Below are 10,104 nucleotides of genomic sequence, written 5' to 3'. Positions count from 1 at the left end.
AAGCCTTGCGAGTTTGCATTCTGCCTGACCTAGCAATTATTCTTTTTTTTAAACTTATTTAATTTTTTAAATGTTTATTTATTTTTGAGAGATAGGGAGAGACAGAGGGCAAGATGGGCAGAGAGAGAGAGAGAGAGAGAGAGAGAGAGAGAGAGAGAGAATCCAAAGCAGGCTGCAGGCTCCTAGCTGTCAGCACAGAACCCGACGTGGGGCTCAAACTCATGAACCATGAGATCATGACCTGAGCTAAAGTTGGTTGTTTAATTGACTGAGCCACCCAGGCACCTGGCAATTATTCTCTTAGGAATTTATCTTAAGGAAAGAATCAAGGGTGAGGGCAAATATTTAGTTATATTCACTGTGTAACTATGTTACACTATTGTTTATAATGGCAAAGAATGGAAAATAAACACAAAATGAGAAATTGGTTAAAGTATATTCATTTTGTAGATAAATATAATTTACATGAAATTTAAAATGTTATAGAGTAGTATTTAATTTTATTGAAGATGTTAAATATATTGTTCAGTTCATAAAGCAGTGTAAAATATTATGTATAAAATGATCCACTTTTAGAAATGCATATATATGCAACAGAAAAGGATAAACAAAATAGTAAGAACTAAAAATGGTGGTGAATGGACTGATCTTGCCTTCTTATTTTTTAAAACATGGAAGCTTCATGAATCTGTGTGTCATACTTGCGCAGGGGCCATGCTAATCTTCTCTGTATCGTTCCAATTTTAGCATCTGTGCTGCCCAAGCAAGCACTGGACTGATCGTTTTTATTTTCTTCTTTTTTCTTATACGTATTTTATGCATCTTACATAGTGAATATCTATTACATTTATGAAGAGAAAAACAAGTTTGTTATTTTCTTTAAGTAGGTGGGAAAATAAATGAGTACACGAGGAAAATGACAGAAGAAAGTTAAAATGAACCTTGAAATGAGGTTACTTCTCAAAATGCACACAGTAAGATTCTCTACAGATGGGACATACATTTTGTTCCAGGCTTTCAAAAGCCAATGGAAAGAGGGAAACAGAATTAGCTGTAATATCTATAAGATACGATGGTGTCTTAAGTATCTATAAGGTAAGAACAACTTGTTGGTCAACCATTTAAAAGTAAATATAATGGCTGATTTTACTGGGCTTTTACTTTTACCTACATGTAGGATGAAAACAAAATACTGAAGACCAATGGAAAGTTAAATACCAGTTATCAGTTTCCCTTTATATAAAGGGTAGCCATAAAGTTTAGAAATACAAACAATACTATTTTATTTTTTTACAGATTTGTATTAAGGTATATTATGTTATATATCAACTTTACAGATAGAACCCCTCTGATTCCTTGTTTCTTCTGGAGTATGCTAAAGGTGTAGGTTTATTTAGTAAAAATGAGAGAAGTCAACGAAGATAACACATTGAAGATGCTTCTGCTAGGATGGAGAAAAACTGCAACAAGAACTATGTATTGCTACAAGAGAAAATACATTTAAAACATATCAGGTAATGTCTCTGTCATCAAACATGTCACGTATTGTCATGGTAAAGCAAGAAATCATTTATTATGCATATTCACTTCGTTTCCAGAATTTATGGTCAAGTTATAAAGCTGCATAACATTGTTATATGTGTGCACCTTTGAAATTCCATAGGATCACTTTAGTTTTTCTAGGATATAATAAAACTCCTTTGGGGCGCCTGGGTGGCGCAGTCGGTTAAGCGTCCGACTTCAGCCAGGTCACGATCTCGCAGTCCGTGAGTTCGAGCCCCGCATCAGGCTCTGGGCTGATGGCTCAGAGCCTGGAGCCTGTTTCCGATTCTGTGTCTCCCTCTCTCTCTGCCCCTCCCCCATTCATGCTCTGTCTCTCTCTGTCCCAAAAATAAATAAACGTTGAAAAAAAAAATTTAAAACTCCTTAAATTTAATTTGACCCAGATTTAATTTTTAACTTCAAAGAAAAAGGGTTTTTCATTTTGATGAAATTATTTTATTTTGATTTGACACAAGTAAACTTCTAGAGAATTTGTTTTTTGCATCTAGAAAGGTAAAACAGTTACCTCATTTTTCACAGTTAAAACATTTATACACTATGCAGTCACACAGGAACCGACATTTGCCGTATTGCTCCAAGGACTTGTTTAGTCAGTGTAGTCATAGTGGTAGACTGGATGCTACTTCCAAGGGTACAAATTTTGGGACCTTTTGAAAAGAGAAATCTTCATGAAAGATGTTACTTCCTAAAGACTTTATTGCATCTTCAGGAACAAACCAAAGTTCACCCTACAGGCTTTCTTAGGAAATGCTCAACCATCCCATCTTTTTAACATTAATTAATATTAACCTATATGATACTACTGAGTTTCTTAAGTTTAAAGTAAGATGGTTGTGCTTTATCCAAGCGGCCTGATTTTTATTTTTTTTTTTTATATTTTATGCTTATTTCTTTTTGAGAGAGAGAGAGACAGAGTGCGAGCAGGGGCGGGGCAGAGAGAGACGGAGACACAGAATCTGAAGCAGGCTCCAGGCTCTGGGCTGTCAGCACAGAGCCCAATTGGGGCTCAAACGCACGAACTGTGAGATCATTACTGGAGCCAAAGTTGGATGCTTAACTGACTGAGTCACCCAGGTGCCCCCAAATGGCTTGATTTTTAAAAATGCAAAATTAATTTATGAATAGTTTCAAGAAACACGGGGGGATAGTCATAGTCGCTGTGAGCTCTTTGTAGTCAGGAATAATGCTTCTTGTCCAGCAATACATATAGAAGACACTGAGTAAATATTTCATAATTATTTGATTGATGGCTATATTGATTTACCATGATATTTTCCTTCCAAGTTATTTTTCACATTAATAAATTAAGGCTGTATGTTATAGGACACTTTTCAAAAGCTTAGACAATTCAGCCTGGGCATACATAGGCTTCTTGAGTAAACTGTATAAAAGAACAAAAAACAGTGAACATATGTAAAACATGTTTACAACCAATTTTTCCTTTGAGTATTGACTAGATTGACAAAATGAGTATTTTGGGGGGCCGGGGTACAAAGAAGCATCTTTGTCATTGTGTAGCTTCATAGGGTGTGCACACATTACCTGTCAAATAATCCTTTCCTTTCCCAGAGGTGAAGACACTTAATTCTTCAAAAGTATACCTCAAGTCAGAATGTTGTGGCCAACATGCTTTTTTCCCACACGTTTGATCTGAGATACCAGAAGTTTGTCTCTCTTTAAATTCACCAAGTGATGTTTGTCTGCAGGACAAGTAGGTTAAATATAGAAAACAATCATTATTACACAGTATTCCTACTGTACTAAAGATTTCTTGCAATTTGAAATAGGCATATGCACTTCAAGAAGTGAGCTGTAAAGAATGGGGCAAGTCAGCATATGTTCAGGCGGAAGCCCAGCAGCTCTGGGTATCATCCTCTGGTCACTGGGAATTCCTCACCTGCCTGGCGCTAGAGCTAGACCACATGATCCCTTCTGCCTGTCAAAGGCTACGGTGAGAACTTATCACACCTTTTATTATTTATTTTTTGTTTTCCAAAATTTTTCAATGTAAACTTTTTAAACATACAGAGAAGTTGGAAGTAATGTACAATGAACACTATCTACCTACCATGTAGCATCTACAATTAACATCTTGGTATACTGGATTTATCACATGTATATACGGCTATCCATCCCTCTATCCATCCTTCAATCCATCTTTTAAAATGTACATTTCAAAATAAGTTGCAGATGTCAGTATACTTCCTCCTAAATACTTGAGTGTGCATAGCATTAACTGGAGATCAATTTTGTTTACAGTTTTTTTTGTTTTGTTTTTTTAAAGACAGAGAGAGCATGAGCCGGAGAGAGGGGGCGACAGGGAGACAGATAATTTTTTTTTTTAGTTTATTTGACAGAGAGAGACAGAGAGAGAGAGTGCAAGTGAGCCAGGGAGGGGACAGAGAGAGAAGGGAGAGAGAATCCCAGACTCAAAACTGTCAGTGTAGAGCCTGATGTGGAACTTTGGAACTGGAACTCACGGTGTGATCATGACCTAAGCCAAAATCGTGTCAAGACGTTTAACCAGCTGAGCCACCCACACGCCCCTACAGATCTTTTTTAGGTTAAATCTTTTATTTTTAACATGAATGCTTTTCTTTCATAAGATTTTTCATGGTTAGCATGTATGTTCTCCTTGGTATGTTTATTTGGATAATGTTTGCCTCCCTTTTGAATTTTTTTTTCAACATTTTTATTTATTTTTGGGACAGAGAGAGACAGAGCATGAACGGGGGAGGGGCAGAGAGAGAGGGAGACACAGAATCGGAAACAGGCTCCAGGCTCTGAGCCATCAGCCCAGACAGAGCCTGACGCGGGGCTCGAACTCACGGACCGCGAGATCGTGACCTGGCTGAAGTCGGACGCTTAACCGACTGCGCCACCCAGGCGCCCCTTGCCTCCCTTTTGAAGGCAACAGGGACTGTGCCATTTTGCTCACCAACAAATCCACAGGGGCTGGTATTGCAGCAGATGCACAATATGCAGTATATTTGTTAGGGAACACATGGGAAGCCAGAAAGAAATGGAAGATAGAGCTATATAAATGCAAAGAAAAGGTAAATTATGGCCTCTCAAACTAGTTAAAATATTTCCTATTATGAATATTGTTGGTGCTGGGGCCATTTAAAGCCATTTTGGTAAATGGAGTAGGACATGCTTGTTGAGGAAATTGCCATTTTACATTGGTTCAATTAAGAAAATAAAATGAAAATGGATGGCTCAGTCGGTTAAGCATCTGACTCCGGCTCAGGCAATGATCTTAGTGCTTGTGAATTTGAGCCCCACTTCGGGCTCTGTGCGTACAGCTCAGAACCTGAAGCCTGCTTCAGATTCTCTGTCTCTCTGCCCTTCCCCTGCTCACGCTCTGTCTCTCCTTCTTTCTCAAATTTAAAATAAAACATAAAAAAATTAAAAAAAAAAGAAGTACTCTAAGTATCTTCATTGATTCTTCTATGTATAAGTAAGTTCATAGGGTTCTGGATGTTTATTTGGTAAGGAAGCTTATAGTGCCTCGGTTTGTAATTTAGACATCATTCATATTCCACCTCCAGGCCTGAGGTTTTGATAGCCAACTTTTTTCTCAAGATGAAATTTCATGTGATAAACATGAGTCATAGGGCAAATATATTGACCTAAATGCTGATTGATTATAAACCTCATATTTGGTACATCATTATAGAATCTCACTCTCTCCTTCTTAACCATGGGGTATCCCCCTTTCTCCCATGACTCTTCTCTGGCTATTCCCCTAGCTTCTTTTTGTGATACCATCACTAAATTAGGATTATGTCTTTGTGAGACACCTAGACTTCTATGAAACTGCCACACCTCTGGGATATAAGGGAATCCTGTTAATTTTGTCCCCGTGTATCTAAAGATGTCCAGTGTGATTCAAACTTCAAATGCTGGAACTATTTTCTTAGATGACCTTAGCTCCCTGATAACTTGAGATTTTGCTTTATCTTTCTTGTCTCAGGAGCATTTGACAACTTCCTTTATTCCACTGAGAGTTCATAGGCCTGCCAACAACGACCCATCCCCAGGATACACCACTCCTCAAAACTTTTTGTTTTTCTGGCTTGGTCGATCTATTAGATTCCCAGAACAGGTAACGGCAGACTTGACCTGATTTGAACGTCCTTAGGAAGAATCTGGCCTCAAAGGACCTTTCAAGTTCAAATGACAGGTTACAGAAATTCATCCGCTAGGAAAATCATTCTGTTGGATTAGAGTGGTACTCTCCTAGTGCTCTGCTTCTGTGCTTCAAATTTAAGGGGTAAGTGGGGGACAACAGATACATGAAGTCATCTGTGAGAATGTTTTCTTCAAAAGGACAAGGACCAGGACTACTCTGAAAGCCCCGTGACCTTGGGGAAGAGAAGAAAGCTGGGAGATTCAGTGCCAGGGAAGGTAGGGAGGACAAACTTCTTTATCCATTACTGGGTTTTAAGCCACATGGTGTCTTTCAGATGGTAAGATTTAATATCTGCTCTGCGACTTCTTTTCAGGCTCCCCCCCAGCCACCACCCTCCAACCCCAAGCCTTCTTGGCTCCTGCAGCACCGCTCTCCTCTTCGCACCCCCCTCCCCCCCCCCGCCACCCTCCAGGAGGGCCGAGGCAGAGCGGGCCTCCGCGCCGACTTCCTTCCCGCTTCTCCCACCGCGCAGCCCGGCGTTTCGGCAACGCGCGTCCTCCAGTCTTCCGAAGGGGTGTGAAGCTGAAGACTCCTCCACTGGGAATAAAACGCTTAATAATTCACCCTCAGTTGTCACCCTCTAGATTTTTCTTGAGCCCCATGCTCAAGGCTTTTGGTCACCTCTGCATAAATATTAAGAGCCAGAGCCCCAAACCTAAAAAACCGACCCCTAATCAGTCCCGCTCGCTTCCCCGCCTGTGAAAAGCAATCCTATTCCAGAGCGAATGCTTGGTGTCTTGCAGCCGGATTCCGGCCGACACACGCGGGGCCCGCGGGTCCTGTCACCTCAGGCTGCCCCCGCCTCCCTCCCGGCCTGGGCCTCTCCCCGCCTCCAGCCCGCGGACCTCGCCGCCCCGCCTCCGCCGCGGCCGCCATTGGTGCCAGCCCGCCCCAGAAGGGCGCCCATTGGCCGGGTGGGAAGTCATTCGCCCAGCGCATTCCGCCGCCCGCAGGCTTGCGGGGAAACTTCCTTATTATTGTGACGCCGAAAACCGAGAAACCCCGAGCCGGGCCGGAGAGACTAGGCTGTCACAGTCGGAATCCCGAGCGGTGGTTCGGCGGCCGCCAAGGTGCGCGGGTTGGAGGTCGGGGTTCCAGGGAAGAGGGTACCGCGGAGCTGCAGCCGCGCGACCGCCGCGTTCCGCCGGGCACGGCTGTCAGCCCGCGGCTCCGGTAGGGGCGGCTGCGGCTGCGGCTGCAGCTGCAGGGCGCTCCCCGCGACGACCTGGGGCCGGCGCTCGGGGAGGTCGGGGCGCGGCGCCTGCAGCGCCTGCGGGACTCAGGGACGCGGGCGGCTGGGTTGCGCCGGGCTAGGCGCGCTAGGCGTCCCTCGGCATGGTGCGCGCCTCCCTGGCGTTCTCGGGGCTTGCCCTCTGACCAAGAGAGCCCCCGCGCCCGGAAAGGCCGGAAACCGCTTTAAAAATGGGAGCGCCCCCCACCTCGACTCGGTTGTCTGCAGACCTGGAGGAATTGCGACGCAGAAAGTCCAAAAGAGGATCCTCCCCTTCCTCCTCGCCTGCCCCTATTTGAATTCGGGGGCTCCGGTGACTCCTCGCGGTGAGGAACGCGGACGCTTCCCCGCGTAATGGGAGCCGGCTAGGCCTCCGTGTTTTGGGGAGCCCCGGCGGCCGGGAGGACTTTGCACCGAGGACGCGGGGCTCAGCTTCCAAGCTGACAGCGCGGGTGGGGCCGCGGCGCCCGGCACCACCCACCTCGCGGAGGCCGTGCCCGGCCCTCCTGGCCCGAGTCAGCCTGAGGGGCGGAGCCGGGGCGAGGGTGTGTGTGAACACGTGTGTGTGCGTGTGTGTGTATGTGTGCGGACACGTAAGTGCGTGGACGGACGCGGGGGTGTCAGGAGCTGGGACTTTCGGTAGCAGGGGGCACTTTGAGTCATTTGTAAACGTGTGGAGTGGGCAAACTGGGGCAACTGACAGAGAAGAGCCTGTGTAACCTGAAACAGATGAGCCAGGGAGAGCGGTAGAGCAGCACCTAAAGCAACTGTGCAGTGCTTCTGGGTATGCACCGCGGGCCCCGGGGAATGTGTATTTGAACTTGGCTTTTGGTCTGCCACTGATTCTGGCTGTTTTCTGGTTACGTTATACTTTAGCTTTTAAACCAGCCCCATTCGGAAGTACCTTGAATTCACAGCTAAGCAAGCCTTTCAGGATTTTGCTTGCGTTCGTTACACACGGAATGTTTTAGGAAAGACGATTCGAGAGCTCTCTTCCATTTTTGTATGTCTTCTCGCTCCTTCCACAAATAGGAAGCTATTTCTAGAACCTTTCATTTGATGATTTGATAACATCAAGAGGGCTGATTTTTAACTCCAGACTGAGGGGAAAGAAAAGTGAAATAAAATGAGGATTGGCAGCCTTTTTAAATGCAGTGACTCTAGAGAAACATGTCTTGTTTTAGTAGGAAGATTACTGTGAAGCCCTCTCCTTTTGTACCTTATTTTACCTTGGGAAGAGGAAATGTCATTGTAAATCAGAAAAGGGGAGTAATATATATTTAAGCACCTTTTAAAGCAAAATAGATGAATTACACATTATCGTCTGACCACACCGAGGCTAGGAACCTTCTGGAGAAAGTAGGCAGGATTCAGGGAGGAAGGTTTCAAGCCTCTTTGGCAAAACTCCTTTGGCATGTAAAAAAGAAACAGTTGATTAGCATACAGTTTTACTTGTTCTGTAAGTAGTTGGGTTTTTATTTTTGAAAAGAAAAACAAATTCTAAAATGTTCCAAATGGTGTGGTGGAGTCGTTGGTTATAGCCTTTCATTCTGAGTAACGAATGTAAATTTAAGATTTGCATAATAATTAAACGTTTTTTAGAACATGAGAGTTGCACTCCTACTGGAGGTACAAGATAGTTTTGCTGCAGTTTCAGAAATAAAAGTAATATTCTCCAATGAATGGGATTTTCTACACAAGAAGATTGAAATAAAGTTCTGATGATAATATATTAAAAATTTTGGAGGACTTTTTCTTTTGAGAGACTTAAAGTGGCTCTCACATAGTCTCATCTTGTTTTGCATGAAAGAGGATGTGGTGATGAGAAGAATGAAAGAGAAAGTCTTCAAAACAGTTGTGGCAAAATAAACTATAATGTGTGTGGTACATGGGAAAAATGGAGGAAAATGGATGAAGTTGAATTATTTTTCAAAAATTTCTCTTTTTAACCCAAATGGGAGATTTAAAAATAATTTTTTTCCTTTATATCTACTACAATGCCAGTAATTTTTTAAGGTGCTAGGTCTCAAGTTCACGTTTAGAGATGACATCTTTGTAGTTGCTTAGAGGTTATCTTACTGGTCTTTAACCAGACTCCAGTCTTGAGGTACAGTGTTTGGGGAATATTCAAGCTTGCATAATATATTCTTATTTTCAAAACTTACTTCTCATTTTCTTTTCAGTAACATGAAAGCACTGTGCCAATGTTAATTATGATTTCTTTAACTTGCAGGTCTGCAAGGTGAGGTAAAACCATCTGGCTTCTAGTCCAAATGCTAAGGGTGTGACCTGTGGTGAGTTACTTAATTTCTCTGAACCCAGTTACCTCAACTTATACATGGAGATAATATCTGATTCACAGAGTTGACAAGGGGATTAAACAAGATAAACTATGTAAAGGACTCAGGTTAGTATAGCTGCGTAGAAAGGGACCTTAACAGATCCTTAATGACTTTGTTCTGCTGTGATGAGGTGAACAGAACAAGGTGAGCCCAGGAAGTAGGAGACCTAGTTTCTGGTCTCTGCTTCAACCATTTACTTCTCAGAGGACCAAAGTTACTTGGCCTCAGAAGGCCTCAGCTGCCATTAAAATGAGGTTAGGAATGTAAGTCTCTTGCCTGGAGGTTGGATCAAATGGACTTTATGGTCTCTTTAATAGGATGATCGCTTTGATGATATAATTCTGGTCCCTTTAGATATTTACTGCATTTAGAAATAGTACTTGCTGGTGTCAGAGGCATGTGTTTCTGTGTGTGAACCAGTAACTGGATTAATTTTATTGTAAGTCAAGATGGATACGGGGGTAAAGTCTGACTGTCTCTTGGGATTGTTTCACTTGCCTCTCCCCTGTCTCTGGCTAACATAGGTTCTGTTTGCCTGTAAATATCACCAGCGATTCAGCTAATGTAAAATCACTAATTGTGGGCAGTTTTCTTTAACTGTTTAGTTTAAAAATTGGTGAAGGGGTGGAACTTGGCTTCATTTTGTCTGAGAGATACTATCGCATTATGTTTTAGAGCATGGACTTTGGAGTCTAGATGAGATTTTAATCCAGACTTTGCCACTTACTAAGTTTCCATTTTACCTATTTATTTACATGTTCTTCGGCAAGTGA

General features: G+C 42.8%; 1 protein-coding gene, 1 long non-coding RNA gene and 1 other non-coding gene across 7 annotated transcripts in view; 1 reads left to right on the top strand and 2 right to left on the bottom strand.

The window, feature by feature from the left end:
- Positions 1-480: 480 nt before the first annotated feature.
- LOC109499364 lies at positions 481-7,497 on the bottom strand. Of its 3 annotated transcripts, none has more exons than XR_006596957.1 (4): positions 7,198-7,497; positions 2,828-3,263; positions 2,069-2,210; positions 481-1,482 (listed from the first exon to the last, which is right to left on the bottom strand). It is a non-coding gene; the product is annotated as an uncharacterized LOC109499364 (long non-coding RNA). The 3 variants fall into 3 exon arrangements; XR_006596958.1 differs by lacking the exon at positions 481-1,482 and adding an exon at positions 1,825-1,880; XR_006596956.1 differs by lacking the exons at positions 481-1,482; positions 2,069-2,210 and having other exon boundaries at positions 2,802-3,263.
- LOC111560264 lies at positions 665-771 on the bottom strand. Its single transcript, XR_002742022.2, has one exon. It is a non-coding gene; the product is annotated as a U6 spliceosomal RNA (small nuclear RNA).
- HERC3 (HECT and RLD domain containing E3 ubiquitin protein ligase 3) overlaps positions 6,674-10,104 on the top strand; it is a 112,226-nt gene continuing 108,795 nt past the window's right edge. Inside the window, exons 1-2 of one of the 3 annotated variants that reach the window (XM_023252940.2) lie at positions 6,674-6,828; positions 9,223-9,283. The gene's annotated coding sequence lies outside the window, so the exon portion shown is untranslated. Of the gene's footprint in view, positions 6,829-7,559; positions 7,774-9,222; positions 9,284-10,104 lie in introns of those variants that run through there. The other 2 variants (XM_023252941.2, XM_003985179.5) reach the window with 2 other exon arrangements.

Source organism: Felis catus, chromosome B1 (assembly GCF_018350175.1).
Source record: "Felis catus isolate Fca126 chromosome B1, F.catus_Fca126_mat1.0, whole genome shotgun sequence".
In the NCBI taxonomy this organism is placed as follows: Eukaryota; Metazoa; Chordata; class Mammalia; order Carnivora; family Felidae; genus Felis; species Felis catus.
The sequence above is the reverse complement of the archived record's forward strand: the minus strand, read 5'-3'. Positions and strand labels throughout refer to the sequence as shown.